Below are 17,398 nucleotides of genomic sequence, written 5' to 3'. Positions count from 1 at the left end.
CAATTCCCTCCACGTGAGCGAGGGTACCAAGGGAGCCGGGAGAAGGCCTCCATCTTATCTAGCTCATCACTTCAGGAGCATCCTTGCTATCAACTGAGCCCCAAATGACTGAGGGCCCATCCTAACCCCGGACGTACGCCGGAGACTTACACCACAGCAAATTACTCCATCCCTGCTACAAAGCGGCACCAAGACATTTGCGTTGCTTTACGTCATTAAACTTCTTGGACAACTTTGCTCTTAACTTTTCCCTTCTCTTTCATTTCTTCTTTCCACCTTTAACATGCATAGACTACAGGCTTAGCGCAGCGTGCTCCTTGGGATGAGCTCCCAGGCACACACTGAGCTGGCAATGTGCTGGTCCTTTGCCACGGCGAGAACCTCTTTGGCTTTGGCGAGGTTGGCTTCCATAACCTCTCCTCCGTGCAAGGAAGGTACTGGTGGTGAAACAGAAGAACCGCAGCATCTGACGGGCTTGCGAGCTACAGGCTTCGTGGTGGCTCTGTCTGGTGGGGATGCTCGGGGCTCCTCGAGGCGCACCGGGCCCTGGCCGGGGTTGTTGGACGTACACACTGGTCGGTGCAGGACGGACGGCTCAGGGCAGGGGCTGCTACCTGTCCAGAGCATACAGTGCAGAAGGCGGGTGGGACAGACAGACAGATGATGGAAGGTAGATCATGAATGGCACCTGCTGCTCGTCCCCCCACAGCTCCCCCGTGCTCCTTGCCGGCAGGGCTGCTGGACTCCCTTCTCCACTGCCGTCCCTCTGTGGTTTCTGCCTGGACTCAGCCTGGCACTGATGAGGAAACTGACGTGGACAGCGACCGCACAACTTCCCGGTGCTCCCAAGCGAGCCTGTGTCAGAACTGAGAAACCAACCCAGGAGTCCAGGCCCCCAGCTGGAGATTCCACGGGCCGAGAGGGGGGAGGGGGGCGGCCCTGGGTCTCGCACCCCAGCTGCCCTCAGACGGGACGCTCTCATTCAGCAGCTAAACCAGAAGGTCCATTTGACGACAGGGACATGGCCTACAACAGGCTCCTCAGCACAGCACACCAGCCCTGGGCCAGGCACTAGGAAACTCACCAGGACCAACTAGTCATCCCGCAAAAGGACTCAATTTGGAACACAACGCCCACCCCTCAGCCACGCACCACAGTGTCAACTGCCGTGCAAGTTGCCATGTCCTTCAGCTTCCAGGCAAACTGGGGCTGGATTCAGACCAAGGGCTGTGCCTGACAGCGGGGAAGAAGTAGCTCTGTGCACTTCAGGGAACCCCTTCTCATTGGCCAAACGGCAGCCAAAGGGACCGCTTGGTGGTGATGGCGGTGGCGGCGGCAGAGGCGCCTGTGCGGGCTGTGTGTGTATTTCTCCGCAGCACAACAGCAGAAGCACGTGACTCCCAACCCCGCCACAGCTACGCTACACGTGGCCCCCATTCCCCCGTTTCCCTCCCTACATCCTGCACCCCCGGGCCTGTTCCCCCACCGGCTCTCCCCAGGCCCTGCAACACCTACCCTGGTCCTGCGACCTCTTCCAGACACCCCTCACCGTGCTCCTGTAGCCTCCCCCTCACCCAGATCCTCCTCATCTTCTCTATTCCCTCTCCCCCCAGCTGCCACCCACAGCCCGCTCCTGCACCCTTGCTCCCACGCAGAACGCGTCTGCACCTCAGCTCGCTGCCCAGCAGCCCTGCCACCACCGCCATGCAAGGAACCCTTTCATTTCTGGCCACACCCTGGAGCCTGCAGGGTCCCGCATGTTAACCTGAGGGCCCTGGGCAGCCGAGGCTCGGGGAGAGGGGTAGGGAGGTTGAGACAAACAGGCCTAATGTTTTTTCGCTTTGTAGTCGAGAGTTCTTTTTCTCCTCGAGTCAGCGAGCCTTCCGACCTTTTCTTTCCGGCTTACAAACAAGCGGCACAAAGGCCCTCTTGGCTCCCTGAAAGCACACAAATTTTTAACAGCACCTTAGAAAAAAGCTCCCCCCGACCCGCAGGAAAAGCAACCACCTCTGCAGCACGCACAAAACAAGCGCCCGCACCCGGACAACACAGTAGGCGCAGAACATCGCTCAGACACGCAAAAACAAACTACAACGCCCCAAGTCTTACAGAACCGAGTCCCCGTTTTCCACAGCTTTTCTTTCACAACCAAGACCAGGGGAAAGCGCGAACGCAGTCCCCCACTACCACAAATTATGCAGTCGAGTTTCCCGCATTTGGGGAAATCGCAGGGGTCAGCACACCCGCAGTGCAATGGATGAGCCTCACCCTGGGAAAAACACCTTCGTGATCATGGTATCTCCCCTGCCAGGTAAGTATGAGCTCCTGTCCAACAGCGCCCACTGCCCGCCACACCGCAATCACTCTCACCTCACGGCGAACACACACTCCGCCGCCATCTACACACGCCCACACCGCTCCTCACCGCTTCCCTACACGCACTCCCCCCCGCCGCGCTCCAACACCCACCCCGAGCCCCTGCGCTCGCCCCACTTCGGCCCCGCTCTGCACATCCCTCCCTCTCCCACAAGGCTCCGCTCGCACCCATATCTGCATACGGCCGCACGCCGCGCGGCCCCGCCCCTCTCGCCTTCTCTGCCTGCCCGCCCGCCCGCCCGCGCGGCTCTTCCAGCGCTGAAGGCGAGCGGCCGGGCCAGCGCTCGGCCGCCTGGGAGCCCGCACGGAAGGCCCCGGCCTGGGCTCCCCGAGGAGACGGACGCCCCTCCCGCTCACCTCCCCGCTCGCTGCACCCGCCCCCCCAGCGGGCCCCTGGGAGCGGCACACGAGAGCGGGCCTGCGCCTGCGCCTGCGCCTGAAGGGGGCTCGTGGGGAGGGCCGCGGGCAAGGCCAGCAAAAGCCGAGCAGGCGCAAGAGCCGAGAGCTCCGCAGGCCGGGACGGGGGCCTGGGGCACAGCTGAGGGGTGCGCCCGAGGCCCCAGCTCTCGCTTAGCAGCTGCCGAAATCCAACGCGTTGGCCCCCGGCCCTGACCCAGGATGTCCCCGGGGGGCTGTGCCACGGCCGGGAGCCCAGCGCTGCCAAGGCTCAGGCTGCTCCTTCCGCTCCCGGTATTAACACATGCGCGAGAGCTGGGGCCCGGCTTCCTGCGAACAAACCCCCTCGCTTTCTTCATCCCCCTCTCCCCTCACGAACCCGCGCCCTAAACGCACCCCCCTTTTCACTTCACCTAAGAACTCTGCTGCATTCTATTGTTAACACAGAGAGAAAAGCTCCACCGAAGTGAAGCCTCTAAAAATTGGGTAGAAACCCATAAATGTTCCTCTCCACGGAAATCTTTAGTAAAAGGCGAAAGATTTATACGATCTGAAGAGAAACCAGAGTATACGCCGACTGCGCCACAGGCGCTGCCTGCCAAAGAACGACTTCCTCCCAGGTCACGGTGGCTACGCGCCCGACCTGCAAAGCCTCCCCGTCGTGCAGCCCATCGGCCGCACGCGCTCACAGCCCAGTTTCAGCGTCGGAACCAGGGGCTCCGGGAGCAAAGGCAGCCCCTGGGTCAGGGACTCGGGTCGCGCTGCGCAATGCATTTTGGGTATGCAAATGAGCCTTCCAGGCCGCACCCAACAATGTGGAGGACCCTGGGTCTCATGGTTGTGACACCTGCCACAACAACACGGATCCGGGCGGGGCGGTGGCTGCCGGGTCCCCGCAGCTGCTCCGGCTGTACTTCGCCCACTGGTTACTTCATTTAGATCCGCACACCTTACTGTGATTGTTCCCTTTTGTACCTCGCTATGTACATAGAAAATAAGGAGTTACAGCTAGACCGAAAGTGTAAAAATAATTGCTCGTGAGAATCAGCAAGTGGTCAGAATCCTGAATGTGGAAAGAAGAACATGCAAAGATCCCAAAGTAAAACTTGCAAAACTCCCAAAAAAGGCTTGCAACACATGCACACAGCTTTTAAAACCTACACTTAACATTCCCACAAGGATAACTCAGCCATTTTTTAACCTCATTTCATTCTTAAGTTCTTTCTCTCAATAAATGAAAAAAACATTTCACTTAAATAAAACTCATAAACAGGCTATTCCACAAAAAAGCTTAGTTAAAAGCAAAACATTAATATTATTTCAAAAGAAACCCAAACATGCACCAGCTAGCCCCCCACAGGCGTGGCCAGGACAAAACCATGCTTTCTAACCTTCGGGTGACTACTCTAACAGCTAACTCAACCTCCCAGACTGGGTCTACACGTGCCCCTTCCTTTCGAAAGGGGCATGTGTGATGGGGTTCAGGGGTCCCCCTGCACTGCACCCCGTCCGCTGGCAGGAGAGACTCTCACTCAGCAGGTACAACAGAAGGTTTATTAGGCAACAGATGTCCAGTTTCTCACAGAAGCGACAGCATAGCAGCCAGAGACAGTCCTTCCAACCTGTCCTGGGGAGAAGACCCCGAGGGGTGCCCCTCTGGGGTGTAGCTTCCCCCTCCTCAGGCTGGCTGCCTTCCAGCTCTCCCTTTTCCTAGCCTCTAACTGCCACCCCCGATTCAAAACCCCTCTCAGCTCCTCCCTGCTCTTTGTTCAGGCAGAGGTGTTACCTGCCAGTTGTAGCCCCAGGGTCATCCTTAGCCACTGGGAACTGCTCTGCTTGTCTCTCACATCCAGCCTGACTCACACATGCACTCCCCCCACTCCATCACTTCTCTCCCCCCTTCCAGACCGAACTGAGCGGGGTCACTCTGCCAGTGACCTGGGGAAGTTCGGGGCCCTCCCTGCGTGACAGGGCATCGGCTATGGTGTTGTCGTTCCCCTTCACATGGACCACCTCCATGTCGTAGTCCTGCAGGAGCAGACTCCACCGCAGGAGCTTGGCGTTGGCCCCTTTCATGTGATGCAGCCAGGTCAGGGGTGAGTGATCGGTGTACACGGTGAAACGCCGTCCAAACAGGTACGGCTGCAGCTTCCCCAGCGCCCACACCATGGCCAGACATTCCTTCTCTATGGCTGCGTAGTTCTGCTCCCGGGGCAGCAGCTTCTTACTCAGGTACACGATGGGGTGTTTCTCCCCTTTGTCATTCACTTGCATTAGCACCGCCCCCAGCCCCACGTCTGAGGCATCGGTGAACACCAGGAAGGGCTTGTTGAAGTCTGGATTTCCCAGCACTGGGGCCCTGACCAGAGCCTCCTTCAGCGCGCAGAGGGCCTCTTGGCACTGCTCGGTCCAGACCACCTTGTCAGGCTTTCCCTTTTTACACAGCTCCGTGAGGGGGGCTGCGATGGAGCTAAAGTGGGGCACAAACCTCCGGCAGTACCCCGCCATCCCAATGAAGGCCTGGACCTGCTTCTTAGTCTGGGGTGTTGGCCAATCTCTGACAGCCTCCACTTTAGCTGGCTCTGGCTTTAAGCAGCCGCTGCCCACCTTGTGGCCCAGGTAGGTCACCTCAGCCATTCCCACCTTGCACTTCCCTGCCTTGATAGTCAGACCGGCCTTCTGGAGTCGGTCCAGCACCTGCTTGAGTTGGGACACATGGTCCTCCCACGTCTGGCTGAAGATGCAAATGTCGTCCATGTAAGCGAGGGCAAAGCTCTCCATCCCTTTCAGTAGCTGGTCCACCAGACGCTGGAAGGTAGCGGGTGCCCCCTTGAGGCCAAAGGGCAGGACCAGGAACTCGTAGAGCCCCACAGGGGTGATGAAAGCCGACTTGAGCCGGGCATCTTGGTTTAATGGCACTTGCCAGTACCCCTTGGTGAGGTCTATGGTGGTGAGGTAACGGGCTCCCCCCAGCTCGTCTAAAAGGTCATCAGGCCTGTGCATGGGGTAGGCGTCCGAGACAGTGATGGCGTTAAGCTTGCGATAGTCCACACAAAACCGAACAGACCCATCTTTTTTAGGGACTAACACCACGGGAGAGGCCCAGGGGCTGGACGAGGGTTGGATCACCCCCAGAGCCAGCATGTCTTCAACCTCCCGCTCTATGTCCTGAGCCGTCCTCCCTGTGGCTCTGAATGGCACACACTTGATAGGGGCGTGGGTGCCTGTCTCGATTCGGTGGACAGCCAGGTCAGTGCGTCCGGGTCTGTCCGAGAACAGCTGTTGATGCGAATGCAGCACCTCCTTGATCTCCGTCTGCTGGGCAGGGGTCAGCTGGTCTGAGAGGGGAATAGACTCCAGCAAGGAGCCGGCTCCAGTCCTTGTGAGTAAATCCACCAAGGGATCATCCCCCTGCCCCTCCCAGTGTCTGCACACGGCCAGCACCAAGTTCTCTCTGTCCCAGTAAGGTTTCATCATGTTCACATGATAGACCCGGTGGCTGTGGGCCCGGTTCGACAGTTCCACCACATAATTCACGTCATTTAGCTGTTTGACAACCTTGAAGGGCCCATCCCAGGCCGCTTGCAGCTTGTTCCGCCGCACAGGTACAAGGACCATCACTTGATCCCCGGTGGCACAGGCTCGGGCCCTGGCGTTACGGTCATTTTGCTTCCTTTGGGCCATGGAGAGGTTCTCCCTGGCCAGGCCCATGAGCTCGGTGGCCTTTTCCCGGAAGGTCAGTACATACTGTACCACTGACTCCCCTTCAGGAGAGGCCGTCCCCTCCCACTCTTCTCTGAGCAAGTCCAAGGGTCCCCGTACCCTCCTTCCATACAGCAGCTCAAACGGGGAGAACCCCGTGGATTCCTGGGGCACCTCCCTGTATGCAAACAGCAGGTGGGGTAAGTACTTGTCCCAGTCATGGGGGTATTGATTCATGAAGGTTCTCAGCATCTGCTTCAGAGTCCCATTGAACCTCTCCACCAGCCCATTGGTCTGCGGGTGGTAGGCTGTGGCCCAGGTGTGCCGGACCCCACACTTGTCCCACAAGCTTTGCAGTAGGGCCGACATGAAGTTGGACCCCTGATCTGTGAGGACCTCCTTGGGGAACCCCACTCTGCTGAAAATGGACAGCAGTGCATCTGCCACGGTGTCAGTGTCGATAGAGGTCAAGGCCACTGCTTCTGGGTATCGCGTGGCAAAATCTACCACTACCAAAATATATTTCTTCCCCGAACGCGTTGCCTTGCTGAGGGGGCCCACTATGTCTATAGCCACTTTCTGGAAAGGCTCCTCTGTGATGGGCAGTGGCCTCAGGGCAGCTTTCCCCTTGTCCCGGCTCTTCCCCACCCTCTGGCAGGGATCGCAGGACAGGCAATACAGACGGACAGCTGCAAAGATCCCTGGCCAGAAGAAGTTCTGTCACAACCTTCTCCTGGTGCGGTGGATCCCCTGGTGTCCTGCGAGCGGGACATCATGGGCTAGGTACAGCAGCCTGCGCCGGTACTTTTGGGGAACCACCAGTTGCCTCTGGACCTTCCATGGCTCCGCTTTGCGTCTGGGAGCCCATTCCCGGTACAGGAATCCCTTTTCCCACAGGAATCTCTCCCTGCAGCCCTCCCCCAGCTGTGGAGCTGGGCTGAGACTGGCCACTTCCCTCAGCTTCTGCAAGGAGGGGTCTCTCTGCTGCTCTGCCTGGAATTCTTCCGCTCGGGCAGGAGCGGATGCTACTTCCCCATCCCTGCCTGGCTCCAGCACCCCTGGCCTGTGAGACCTGGTTTTTGGGGGCCCCCTTTCTCTCAGGGTTGGCCCCTGTGGCTCCTGTGACTTTGGCTGGGCCTGTACCCCTGAATCTGGGGAGCGCACCCCTCGTTTTCTTTGGCTACGGGTCAGGACCAGGGCACGAGGGCGTTCACCTTGACAGTTCTCCAGGTCAGCCCCCATCAGTACATCCGCCGGCAAATGGCTGTGCACGCCCACTTCCTTGGGGCCTTCCTTCTTCCCCCATTTCAGGTGCACCCTCGCCATGGGCACCTTGAAAGGGGTCCCATCAATTCCTGTTATCGTCAGGTGGGAATCGGGTATCATGCAGCCTGGTGCCTCCACCCCGGGTCGGGCCAGCGTCACGTCAGCGCCTGTGTCCCAGAACCCCGTGACCTTTTTCCCGTCTACTTCGAGGTGTTTGAGACGCTTGCTCCACAGAGGTAGTGCCGCCCCCCACTCTGTAAACTGACCTCTGAGCATTTGGTCCCTCTGAGGAGCTGGTCTGTGGGGCGGACTCGGCCCAGTCCGAGTGCCCATTGTCAGCACCACCGGCCTTGGCCGCCAGCCCCTCTGGCTTCTGGGACCCCACCCAGTTGACTCCATGACCCCCCGGCCTGCTCAACCTGTCTGGGAGCCTGGGGCACTGGGCTGCTCTATGCCCCTTTCGCCCACAGCGATGACAGCCTGGGTCTTGTTGTGTCCCTCGGGCCGGCTGCTCTGTCCGGGCTCTGTTTGGCTCTCTGGGGGGTGGGTGGCTGGCCCCTCTTTCCTGGGCTTGCCCAAGAGGTGGTCCCCTCTGTCGTACAGTTAGGGACCGGTCTCTCTGAAATTCTCGGCTTCTCCAGGACTCCCTCTCCCTCCGGGACTCCCTCTCTCTCCGAGACTCCCTCTCTTTGTGGGGCTCCCTTTCAAACCTGGCCCGGCTGTTTGTGAAGTCATCTGCCAGTTTCCCTGCATCATGTGAGTCCCCTGGCTTCCGGTCCACGAGCCACACCCTCAGGTCAGGTGCGCACATCTCGTAGAATCGCTCCACGACCGCCAGCTCGATCAGGTCCTCTACGGACTGGACTCCCATTCCGAACGCCCACTTCTGGTAGTATTGCCTCAGGCGGGCGGTTGTATCTACATGGGTTTCCTCTGGCCTCTTCTGCGCCTCCTGGAACTTCTTCTTGTACATCTCCGGAGTCAGCCCGAACTTATGCAGCAGGGCCTGTTTGAACCGTTCCTAGTCCCCAGGCTGCAGCCCCACCAGCTGGCTGAGCACCGCTGCGGCCTTCAGGCCCAGCAAGGGGGTGAGGTGCCGGAGCCACTCACCTGGGGGAACCTCATGCAACTCACAGGCTCGCTCAAAGGCGGTAAGGAACTCGTCCATGTCCCCTGGGTCCTGACACTGGGCCAGCACACGCGTCTCCAAGTGACTGGCCACCCCGAGCCGTCTGGCCCTCTCCCCGCTTACCGCAGCTGGGGCCTCTTGGCGTCTCGCCTCTGCCATGGTTCGCTCATGCTCCCGCTCTCGCTCTCTCTCCTCCCGCTGTCTCTCTTGTAGCTGGCGCTCGTGCTCACGCTCTCTTTCTCGTTCCTGGCGCTCGTGCTCACGCTCTCTTTCCCGTTCCTGGCGCTCACGCTCTCTTTCCCGTTCCTGGTGCTCCAGTTCCTTTAATTTCACCTCGAGTTCCAGCCGTCGCAGCTCTGCGGCGGGGGACTCTGCCCGCGATGGACCACCGCTAGCTGAGCGCGACCTGGCGGGCACCGCGTCTGTCTGACGGCGTCGAGCCCCTGCTCCTGTCGGAGAATCCGACATGCTTCCCGAGGCTGACCAGCCACTTTCTGCCGGGACAGGCTCTGCCCCCCCGGATCGGTCATTCTCTTCCAGCTGTGCAATCAGCTGGGCCTTGGTCGCCTTCCCCACGGTCAGGCCCCTCTCTCTGCACAGCCCCGCTAGCTCTGCCTTCAGGAGTCGGGTATAATCCATCTCCCCGCTATCTCCCGGGGTATCCACTCACCAGCAGCAGCTGCAGGAATGGCTCTGTTCCCCCTCTGGCTCTTGTGAGACTCCTTCCTTCTCTGGTGCTCAGTCAGCCACTGCTGGGAGCTCATCCGTGGGTGCAGTGCATCCCACTCCTGACACCAGTGTGATGGGGTTCAGGGGTCCCCCTGCACTGCACCCCGTCCGCTGGCAGGAGTGACTCTCACTCAGCAGGTACAACAGAAGGTTTATTAGGCAACAGATGTCCAGTTTCTCACAGAAGCGACAGCATAGCAGCCAGAGACCGTCCTTCCAACCTGTCCTGGGGAGAAGACCCCGAGGGGTGCCCCTCTGGGGTGTAGCTTCCCCCTCCTCAGGCTGGCTGCCTTCCAGCTCTCCCTTTTCCTAGCCTCTAACTGCCACCCCCGATTCAAAACCCCTCTCAGCTCCTCCCTGCTCTTTGTTCAGGCAGAGGTGTTACCTGCCAGTTGTAGCCCCAGGGTCATCCTTAGCCACTGGGAGCTGCTGCCTGCCTCAGACATCCAGCCTGACTCACACATGCACTCCCCCCACTCCATCACAGCATGTTAATGAGCAGGTTCTAGCAAGCCCAGCAAAAGCCGAGCAGGCGCAAGAGCCGAGAGCTCCGCAGGCCGGGACGGGGGCCTGGGGCACAGCTGAGGGGTGCGCCCGAGGCCCCAGCTCTCGCTTAGCAGCTGCCGAAATCCAACGCATTGGCCCCCGGCCCTGCCCCAGGCCGCGCCGGATGTCCCCGGGGGCTGTGCCATGGCTGGGAGCCCAGAGCTGCCAAGGCTCAGGCTGCTCCTTCCGCTCCCAGTGTCAGCACATGCCCGAGGGCTGGGGCACGGCTTCCTGTGGGCATCCCACGTAGTTCCTTCCACCCCGTTCATCACTTACCGACCTGCACCCTAAACAAGCCCCAGCCACAGCCGGCCCGTCCTCCCCGCATGGCCTGCGCTGGGCCGCCGTGCTCCCGGGCCCTGGCAGAAGCAGGGGGTGGGGGTGGGAGTGGCGGTGGACCCTCCCTCCCCAGGCGACCCTCCGGCCGCCCTTCCACCTGCGTCGGCCTGGTGGGCATCATTGGGACCTTACTGGATTCAGATGTGACCGTACAAAACATGGCTGAACCCACCGCTGTACATTTCCACACAAACTTGTCCCAAGGGGCCAAGCCACCTGCCTGGAGAAAGCGCGAAAGATTCCCTGGCCTCTCTTCCTGCCGCCTGTAGGCAGCTACCCTTGTTAAATCTGACGCGACAAGCACTGCCTCGGCACGTCTCGTGCAAATGCTTGCTTCTGGGCCGCCTCAACAGGAGGCTTAGCAACCTACCGCAAAAGCTTGTGAATAGCGAAGTCAGCTGAATAGTGGCGACAAAAAGACAATGCCTTTCCTAGGTGCCAATGCCCACCCGACAAACTTTGCTGTGAACCTTCAGGCCAGCGCATCAGCCACGGCCGACGAACGAAAGGGACAGCGTCAGACGTGGACGGGCGACCTGCTCGTCTGACAAACTCCATCTTGAGGTGTGCTTTCGCACAGCGAGAGCCACGCAATTCCCTCCACGTGAGCGAGGGTACCAAGGGAGCCGGGAGAAGGCCTCCATCTTATCTAGCTCATCACTTCAGGAGCATCCTTGCTATCAACTGAGCCCCAAATGACTGAGGGCCCATCCTAACCCCGGACGTACGCCGGAGACTTACACCACAGCAAATTACTCCATCCCTGCTACAAAGCGGCACCAAGACATTTGCGTTGCTTTACGTCATTAAACTTCTTGGACAACTTTGCTCTTAACTTTTCCCTTCTCTTTCATTTCTTCTTTCCACCTTTAACATGCATAGACTACAGGCTTAGCGCAGCGTGCTCCTTGGGATGAGCTCCCAGGCACACACTGAGCTGGCAATGTGCTGGTCCTTTGCCACGGCGAGAACCTCTTTGGCTTTGGCGAGGTTGGCTTCCATAACCTCTCCTCCGTGCAAGGAAGGTACTGGTGGTGAAACAGAAGAACCGCAGCATCTGACGGGCTTGCGAGCTACAGGCTTCGTGGTGGCTCTGTCTGGTGGGGATGCTCGGGGCTCCTCGAGGCGCACCGGGCCCTGGCCGGGGTTGTTGGACGTACACACTGGTCGGTGCAGGACGGACGGCTCAGGGCAGGGGCTGCTACCTGTCCAGAGCATACAGTGCAGAAGGCGGGTGGGACAGACAGACAGACGATGGAAGGTAGATCATGAATGGCACCTGCTGCTCGTCCCCCCACAGCTCCCCCGTGCTCCTTGCCGGCAGGGCTGCTGGACTCCCTTCTCCACTGCCGTCCCTCTGTGGTTTCTGCCTGGACTCAGCCTGGCACTGATGAGGAAACTGACGTGGACAGCGACCGCACAACTTCCCGGTGCTCCCAAGCGAGCCTGTGTCAGAACTGAGAAACCAACCCAGGAGTCCAGGCCCCCAGCTGGAGATTCCACGGGCCGAGAGGGGGGAGGGGGGCGGCCCTGGGTCTCGCACCCCAGCTGCCCTCAGACGGGACGCTCTCATTCAGCAGCTAAACCAGAAGGTCCATTTGACGACAGGGACATGGCCTACAACAGGCTCCTCAGCACAGCACACCAGCCCTGGGCCAGGCACTAGGAAACTCACCAGGACCAACTAGTCATCCCGCAAAAGGACTCAATTTGGAACACAACGCCCACCCCTCAGCCACGCACCACAGTGTCAACTGCCGTGCAAGTTGCCATGTCCTTCAGCTTCCAGGCAAACTGGGGCTGGATTCAGACCAAGGGCTGTGCCTGACAGCGGGGAAGAAGTAGCTCTGTGCACTTCAGGGAACCCCTTCTCATTGGCCAAACGGCAGCCAAAGGGACCGCTTGGTGGTGATGGCGGTGGCGGCGGCAGAGGCGCCTGTGCGGGCTGTGTGTGTATTTCTCCGCAGCACAACAGCAGAAGCACGTGACTCCCAACCCCGCCACAGCTACGCTACACGTGGCCCCCATTCCCCCGTTTCCCTCCCTACATCCTGCACCCCCGGGCCTGTTCCCCCACCGGCTCTCCCCAGGCCCTGCAACACCTACCCTGGTCCTGCGACCTCTTCCAGACACCCCTCACCCCCTCACCGTGCTCCTGTAGCCTCCCCCTCACCCAGATCCTCCTCATCTTCTCTATTCCCTCTCCCCCCAGCTGCCACCCACAGCCCGCTCCTGCACCCTTGCTCCCACGCAGAACGCGTCTGCACCTCAGCTCGCTGCCCAGCAGCCCTGCCACCACCGCCATGCAAGGAACCCTTTCATTTCTGGCCACACCCTGGAGCCTGCAGGGTCCCGCATGTTAACCTGAGGGCCCTGGGCAGCCGAGGCTCGGGGAGAGGGGTAGGGAGGTTGAGACAAACAGGCCTAATGTTTTTTCGCTTTGTAGTCGAGAGTTCTTTTTCTCCTCGAGTCAGCGAGCCTTCCGACCTTTTCTTTCCGGCTTACAAACAAGCGGCACAAAGCCCTCTTGGCTCCCTGAAAGCACACAAATTTTTAACAGCACCTTAGAAAAAAGCTCCCCCCGACCCGCAGGAAAAGCAACCACCTCTGCAGCACGCACAAAACAAGCACCCGCACCCAGACAACACAGTAGGCACAGAACATCACTCAGACACGCAAAAACAAACTACAACGCCCCAAGTCTTACAGAACCGAGTCCCCGTTTTTCACAGCTTTTCTTTCACAACCAAGACCAGGGGAAAGCGCGAACGCAGTCCCCCACTACCACAAATTATGCAGTCGAGTTTCCCGCATTTGGGGAAATCGCAGGGGTCAGCACACCCGCAGTGCAATGGATGAGCCTCACCCTGGGAAAACCACCTTCGTGATCATGGTATCTCCCCTGCCAGGTAAGTATGAGCTCCTGTCCAACAGCGCCCACTGCCCGCCACACCGCAATCACTCTCACCTCACGGCGAACACACACTCCGCCGCCATCTACACACGCCCACACCGCTCCTCACCGCTTCCCTACACGCACTCCCCCCCGCCGCGCTCCAACACCCACCCCGAGCCCCTGCGCTCGCCCCACTTCGGCCCCGCTCTGCACATCCCTCCCTCTCCCACAAGGCTCCGCTCGCACCCATATCTGCATACGGCCGCACGCCGCCCCGCCCCGCCCCGCCGCGCCGCGCCGCGCGGCCCCGCCCCTCTCGCCTTCTCTGCCTGCCCGCCCGCCCGCCCGCGCGGCTCTTCCAGCGCTGAAGGCGAGCGGCCGGGCCAGCGCTCGGCCGCCTGGGAGCCCGCACGGAAGGCCCCGGCCTGGGCTCCCCGAGGAGACGGACGCCCCTCCCGCTCACCTCCCCGCTCGCTGCACCCGCCCCCCCAGCGGGCCCCTGGGAGCGGCACACGAGAGCGGGCCTGCGCCTGCGCCTGAAGGGGGCTCGTGGGGAGGGCCGCTGGCAAGGCCAGCAAAAGCCGAGCAGGCGCAAGAGCCGAGAGCTCCGCAGGCCGGGACGGGGGCCTGGGGCACAGCTGAGGGGTGCGCCCGAGGCCCCAGCTCTCGCTTAGCAGCTGCCGAAATCCAACGCGTTGGCCCCCGGCCCTGACCCAGGATGTCCCCGGGGGGCTGTGCCACGGCCGGGAGCCCAGCGCTGCCAAGGCTCAGGCTGCTCCTTCCGCTCCCGGTATTAACACATGCGCGAGAGCTGGGGCCCGGCTTCCTGCGAACAAACCCCCTCGCTTTCTTCATCCCCCTCTCCCCTCACGAACCCGCGCCCTAAACGCACCCCCCTTTTCACTTCACCTAAGAACTCTGCTGCATTCTATTGTTAACACAGAGAGAAAAGCTCCACCGAAGTGAAGCCTCTAAAAATTGGGTAGAAACTCATAAATGTTCCTCTCCACGGAAATCTTTAGTAAAAGGCGAAAGATTTATACGATCTGAAGAGAAACCAGAGTATACGCCGACTGCGCCACAGGCGCTGCCTGCCAAAGAACGACTTCCTCCCAGGTCACGGTGGCTACGCGCCCGACCTGCAAAGCCTCCCCGTCGTGCAGCCCATCGGCCGCACGCGCTCACAGCCCAGTTTCAGCGTCGGAACCAGGGGCTCCGGGAGCAAAGGCAGCCCCTGGGTCAGGGACTCGGGTCGTGCTGCGCAATGCATTTTGGGTATGCAAATGAGCCTTCCAGGCCGCACCCAACAATGTGGAGGACCCTGGGTCTCATGCGGGGCGGTGGCTGCCGGGTCCCCGCAGCTGCTCCGGCTGTACTTCGCCCACTGGTTACTTCATTTAGATCCGCACACCTTACTGTGATTGTTCCCTTTTGTACCTCGCTATGTACATAGAAAATAAGGAGTTACAGCTAGACCGAAAGTGTAAAAATAATTGCTCGTGAGAATCAGCAAGTGGTCAGAATCCTGAATGTGGAAAGAAGAACATGCAAAGATCCCAAAGTAAAACTTGCAAAACTCCCAAAAAAGGCTTGCAACACATGCACACAGCTTTTAAAACCTACACTTAACATTCCCACAAGGATAACTCAGCCATTTTTTAACCTCATTTCATTCTTAAGTTCTTTCTCTCAATAAATGAAAAAAACATTTCACTTAAATAAAACTCATAAACAGGCTATTCCACAAAAAAGCTTAGTTAAAAGCAAAACATTAATATTATTTCAAAAGAAACCCAAACATGCACCAGCTAGCCCCCCACAGGCGTGGCCAGGACAAAACCATGCTTTCTAACCTTCGGGTGACTACTCTAACAGCTAACTCAACCTCCCAGACTGGGTCTACACGTGCCCCTTCCTTTCGAAAGGGGCATGTGTGATGGGGTTCAGGGGTCCCCCTGCACTGCACCCCGTCCGCTGGCAGGAGAGACTCTCACTCAGCAGGTACAACAGAAGGTTTATTAGGCAACAGATGTCCAGTTTCTCACAGAAGCGACAGCATAGCAGCCAGAGACAGTCCTTCCAACCTGTCCTGGGGAGAAGACCCCGAGGGGTGCCCCTCTGGGGTGTAGCTTCCCCCTCCTCAGGCTGGCTGCCTTCCAGCTCTCCCTTTTCCTAGCCTCTAACTGCCACCCCCGATTCAAAACCCCTCTCAGCTCCTCCCTGCTCTTTGTTCAGGCAGAGGTGTTACCTGCCAGTTGTAGCCCCAGGGTCATCCTTAGCCACTGGGAACTGCTCTGCTTGTCTCTCACATCCAGCCTGACTCACACATGCACTCCCCCCACTCCATCACTTCTCTCCCCCCTTCCAGACCGAACTGAGCGGGGTCACTCTGCCAGTGACCTGGGGAAGTTCGGGGCCCTCCCTGCGTGACAGGGCATCGGCTATGGTGTTGTCGTTCCCCTTCACATGGACCACCTCCATGTCGTAGTCCTGCAGGAGCAGACTCCACCGCAGGAGCTTGGCGTTGGCCCCTTTCATGTGATGCAGCCAGGTCAGGGGTGAGTGATCGGTGTACACGGTGAAACGCCGTCCAAACAGGTACGGCTGCAGCTTCCCCAGCGCCCACACCATGGCCAGACATTCCTTCTCTATGGCTGCGTAGTTCTGCTCCCGGGGCAGCAGCTTCTTACTCAGGTACACGATGGGGTGTTTCTCCCCTTTGTCATTCACTTGCATTAGCACCGCCCCCAGCCCCACGTCTGAGGCATCGGTGAACACCAGGAAGGGCTTGTTGAAGTCTGGATTTCCCAGCACTGGGGCCCTGACCAGAGCCTCCTTCAGCGCGCAGAGGGCCTCTTGGCACTGCTCGGTCCAGACCACCTTGTCAGGCTTTCCCTTTTTACACAGCTCCGTGAGGGGGGCTGCGATGGAGCTAAAGTGGGGCACAAACCTCCGGCAGTACCCCGCCATCCCAATGAAGGCCTGGACCTGTTTCTTAGTCTGGGGTGTGGGCCAATCTCTGACAGCCTCCACTTTAGCTGGCTCTGGCTTTAAGCAGCCGCTGCCCACCTTGTGGCCCAGGTAGGTCACCTCAGCCATTCCCACCTTGCACTTCCCTGCCTTGATAGTCAGACCGGCCTTCTGGAGTCGGTCCAGCACCTGCTTGAGTTGGGACACATGGTCCTCCCACGTCTGGCTGAAGATGCAAATGTCGTCCATGTAAGCGAGGGCAAAGCTCTCCATCCCTTTCAGTAGCTGGTCCACCAGACGCTGGAAGGTAGCGGGTGCCCCCTTGAGGCCAAAGGGCAGGACCAGGAACTCGTAGAGCCCCACAGGGGTGATGAAAGCCGACTTGAGCCGGGCATCTTGGTTTAATGGCACTTGCCAGTACCCCTTGGTGAGGTCTATGGTGGTGAGGTAACGGGCTCCCCCCAGCTCGTCTAAAAGGTCATCAGGCCTGTGCATGGGGTAGGCGTCCGAGACAGTGATGGCGTTAAGCTTGCGATAGTCCACACAAAACCGAACAGACCCATCTTTTTTAGGGACTAACACCACGGGAGAGGCCCAGGGGCTGGACGAGGGTTGGATCACCCCCAGAGCCAGCATGTCTTCAACCTCCCGCTCTATGTCCTGAGCCGTCCTCCCTGTGGCTCTGAATGGCACACACTTGATAGGGGCGTGGGTGCCTGTCTCGATTCGGTGGACAGCCAGGTCAGTGCGTCCGGGTCTGTCCGAGAACAGCTGTTGATGCGAATGCAGCACCTCCTTGATCTCCGTCTGCTGGGCAGGGGTCAGCTGGTCTGAGAGGGGAATAGACTCCAGCAAGGAGCCGGCTCCAGTCCTTGTGAGTAAATCCACCAAGGGATCATCCCCCTGCCCCTCCCAGTGTCTGCACACGGCCAGCACCAAGTTCTCTCTGTCCCAGTAAGGTTTCATCATGTTCACATGATAGACCCGGTGGCTGTGGGCCCGGTTCCACAGTTCCACCACATAATTCACGTCATTTAGCTGTTTGACAA

At 59.5% G+C, this 17,398-nt stretch overlaps 1 protein-coding gene and 4 non-coding genes across 6 annotated transcripts in view; all 5 read right to left on the bottom strand.

The window, feature by feature from the left end:
• The window catches only part of ARMH1 (armadillo like helical domain containing 1), an 87,393-nt gene that overhangs the window by 53,813 nt on the left and 16,182 nt on the right, over nucleotides 1–17,398 (bottom strand). The gene's annotated exons all lie outside the window — the stretch shown is intronic.
• On the bottom strand, nucleotides 2,156–2,319 carry LOC142018116 (U1 spliceosomal RNA). The gene has a single exon (XR_012646715.1). It is a non-coding gene; the product is annotated as a U1 spliceosomal RNA (small nuclear RNA).
• On the bottom strand, nucleotides 3,227–3,342 carry LOC142018134 (U5 spliceosomal RNA). The gene has a single exon (XR_012646732.1). It is a non-coding gene; the product is annotated as a U5 spliceosomal RNA (small nuclear RNA).
• Nucleotides 13,237–13,400, bottom strand: LOC142018118 (U1 spliceosomal RNA). Its single transcript, XR_012646717.1, has one exon. It is a non-coding gene; the product is annotated as a U1 spliceosomal RNA (small nuclear RNA).
• LOC142018127 (U5 spliceosomal RNA) lies at nucleotides 14,330–14,445 on the bottom strand. Its single transcript, XR_012646725.1, has one exon. It is a non-coding gene; the product is annotated as a U5 spliceosomal RNA (small nuclear RNA).

This window comes from Carettochelys insculpta, chromosome 9 (assembly GCF_033958435.1).
Source record: "Carettochelys insculpta isolate YL-2023 chromosome 9, ASM3395843v1, whole genome shotgun sequence".
Lineage (NCBI taxonomy): Eukaryota > Metazoa > Chordata > Testudines > Carettochelyidae > Carettochelys > Carettochelys insculpta.
This window is presented reverse-complemented; position numbering and strand designations above follow the sequence as displayed.